The 3,426-nt window shown below is 51.4% G+C and overlaps 1 long non-coding RNA gene across 1 annotated transcript in view; it reads left to right on the plus strand.

Moving 5' to 3' along the window:
* LOC135273321 (uncharacterized) overlaps positions 1 to 1,338 on the plus strand; it is a 3,401-nt gene extending 2,063 nt beyond the window's left edge. Inside the window, exon 2 of the long non-coding RNA XR_010341106.1 lies at positions 91 to 1,338. This is a non-coding gene — a long non-coding RNA (uncharacterized LOC135273321). The remainder of the gene's footprint in view (positions 1 to 90) is intronic.
* The last annotated feature ends 2,088 nt before the right edge of the window (positions 1,339 to 3,426 follow it).

A 3,426-nucleotide genomic window follows, 5' to 3' on the forward strand; every position in this document is an offset into this window, starting at 1 on the left:
TTTTTAAATTTTGACGATGCTGCTGCTGCTGCTGCTGCTGCTGCTGCTGCTGCTGCTGCTGATGATGATGATGATGATCAATTTATACAGGCGGAGGTGGTGTCGACTGACGGCTCGAGATGATCTCAAACTTTGGCGCTCCGGCCATCCTCCCACGTCGGCCTTTCAGACTGCTGCGATGACAGGCGTGAGCATGGATGGAACGGGCAGATCACGGGCTTGAGAGATCGAGACCATCCCGGCCGACGTGGTGAAACCCCGTCTCTACTAAAAATACAAAAATTAGCTGGCCGTGGTGGCGTGCGCCTGTAGTCTCGGCTACTCGGGACGCTGAGGCAGAAGAATCGCTTGAACCCGAGAGGCGGAGGTGGCGGTCGACTGAGATTGCACCACGCTACGCTACAGCCTGGGCTCACTGCAACCTCCACCTCCCGGGTTCCAGCGATTCCCCTGCCTCAGCCTCCCGAGTTGCTGAGATTATACAGGTACGTGCCTGTCATCCCAAGCCACTCGGGAGGCTGAGGCAGGAGAATCGCTGGAACCCGGGAGGCGGAGGTTTCGGCGAGCCGAGATCGTGCCACTGCTCTCCAGCCTGGGCAACGAGAGCGGAACTTTGTTGAGGGGGGGAAGAAATGCGAAATTTGGGAGTGAAAACTTGACCCCGGGACAGGAGGTAGCGTGCTGCAAGCTGTCTTCTTCTCCCCGTGAAATCCACGCTGTCTCCGGGAGCGTGGATTTCACGGACCTTCGTTTCCCTGTGACAGGTATTGCCACTCTGAGGTGGTGGGTCTGGCGCCCACTCGGAAACGCTATGGACTGGACTTCCATCTTAGATGGGTCCCATCTCCACCCCTAGCCTCCCTCCGTCCACACGCCCCCGCCCCTGGTCTCCTCTTCCTGTTGTCTAGGGGAATTGAAGTTCCATATGAACCCATGGGCGGGTGCCTAGGCTGTGTCCCCTGGGGGCTCTGGTCGACTAGTTGCAGGTGGGCACCACCTGAGAGGATTCCCTGGGTGGGCCCAGAAACGACCTGGCCCGAGAGGGATCGGGGAGAGGCTGGTGATGCGGCGTGCCTGAGCCGCTCCCCCCACCAACCTCCACCCCGACCCAGAGCGATCCAAGATTCCCTTCTTTTCCGTGCTGACATCTGCAAGCATCTAGCTAGGTCTTTTGTGTGTGTGTGTGTGTGTGTGTGTGTGTGTGTGTGTGTGTGTGTGTGTGTGTCTGTCTGTCTGTCTGTCTGTCTGTTATAAAGCTATTTATTTGGGTGAGTTATTCCAAGAGTTGTATACAGCTTTATTTTTTTTGGAATTGCAGTATTAAAGTTGCACTTTGGATTTAGGACTTACTGTCATTACTTTGGTGATATGTACGGTGGTCATCTAATGGATGCTGCACAGAGTAGGGACTACGGGGACCCACATTTTGTCCCCATCCCATCTTCAAATAATTGGGGTCTCTTAGGTCCGTGATGCAAAGGCATAAGACAATCCTGATCTTGAAGCCTTGAAGAAAGTCATTACGTATACACAGATAGAAAATGCAAATATGTCAATGTCATCTGATAGCTTGAAATAAAGAAATATTTTAGTTAAACTGTTATCAAAGTTCACATTTCTGTTAATGAGACATTACAAACCACAAGGTAAGGTCTTTACATTTTGGTTATTAAGCAGATTCAGTGCTTGGAACTATAGTTAATACTTAGTGGAATGATAAGTCTATCTACAAAGCGGGATAATGTATTAGACTGTCATGTATTCATTTTTTCCTGTATGCCAGGGTTTTTACATATTTGCCATATAAGTTGGCCTTTTGCAGGAGGAGTATAATTTACATTGTTTTTGACAGTGGGCTTAGTATGGTTAAATGTCCTATCAACTTGAAGGATGCTTCCATTTTTGTGGGTCTTAGCCTCTACCTGGTGCTTGCTATTGGGTGTGTTCAGGCACTGAGAAAGAGAAATAATGAGTGAGGCAGATGATGATGTTTGAACATAGGCCTTATCATTTAGTGAAGCATAAAAACACTGACACTTTTATATAAATGTCTTCGGGCATCACCTAGCGGCCACTGTAATGGAAAATCGAGGTGGCGCGGAGGGAGGTCTGCCTGACGACTTCACAGAGCCTGGGGCAACCGGTTTCTCTTCCTCCCATCTGGAGGCCCCTCCCTCTCTCCCTCGTTGCCTTGGGAACCTCCACCCTGGTGGGGGCCCTATGGTTCTTTTATCAGTACTTTGTGTTTCTTTGTTTGTTGGTGTCTTTCATGCGCATGCATAGACTCTTCTCCTTGGGCTTTATGAGGAGTTGGTTTATTTTTTTTAAGCCCCTCCCCCCCGCCCCTTTACTCCAATTCCGTGAGTTTGTGAGGTGGGTTCCCCCCGACACCGCACCTCCCGCCACCCTGCGTGGAAACGTTCTGGAGCCAGGCGGGTGGGCCTCCATCTTCTCTCCCCTCCGCCCACCCTTTGCCGGTTGACATTTGCATGGGTGATCGCCAGGCCTCACCTCACTCGGTGGCCACTGTTTTTGAAGATGGGGGCTGGGGCTGGGGCACGGTCCCACTTCCCCAGAGGCAGCGGGGGGCGATGGCACAGCCTTTGGCCCCCGTGGGCAAGCGGGTGGGCGGACTGGACTGTAGTGGTGGCGTTTTTTCACCCCTTCACGCCTCAGGCCCCCCTCCCTCCCTCCCTCCCTCCCTCCCTCCCTCCCTCCCTCCCTCCTTCCCTCCCTCCCTGGGAAAGCTTCATCTTGGCTGGGTCTCAATCACCTTTTATCATGATGTCTTATTTTCTCCTTCCTTGGACCAGCAAATTTGCAAAACGGGAAGGGCATCATGGCGCCACTCTGGGCCGTAGTAGTATTTGCCCAAAATAGAAACGCTGTCTAAAAAGTAATACTTTGCTCCCTTAAGATTACCGGAGGCGATGCCTTGGCACGGAATTCTAGGAAGGCGTATCTTTTCCCCAGGACGTGTTAGCTGCTGTTTTTCTCCTGTTGTTCACTAGCGCTTTTGTGGATTTCTCGACGTATGGTGACAGCGGGTTAATGTAAACTGTACTTCATAGTGTGATAACCTGCTTTTTGCCAGTTAAAACTAACTCTCTCCTTCTCAGACTAAAAGCTGTTCAGGCTTTATGTTAGCTTCCTGAGCTGGACAGACTCCATCTTAGCTTCTACATTTTAGTTGTTTTCCCACCATTCAGTACGGAACCAGAGTACGTAGCAGCTGGGGCGGGCTGACACTGGGCACCCCCAGGAATGCATTTGTTGATAAGAGGCCGACTTAAGTGGTACCAACAGAGCCTGGGAATGCAGGCAGCTGCTGTCCAGTGCCCAGAGCCCCCGTTACCTATGTAAGTTGTATGTCTTTTGTGACAACTGTACCCCTCGCACCTGGCACTGTTTTATTTCTCATGTACT

Source organism: Aotus nancymaae, unplaced genomic scaffold (assembly GCF_030222135.1).
Source record: "Aotus nancymaae isolate 86718 unplaced genomic scaffold, 86718_ANA_hifiasm-v0.15.2.pri h1tg001017l, whole genome shotgun sequence".
NCBI lineage: Eukaryota > Metazoa > Chordata > Mammalia > Primates > Aotidae > Aotus > Aotus nancymaae.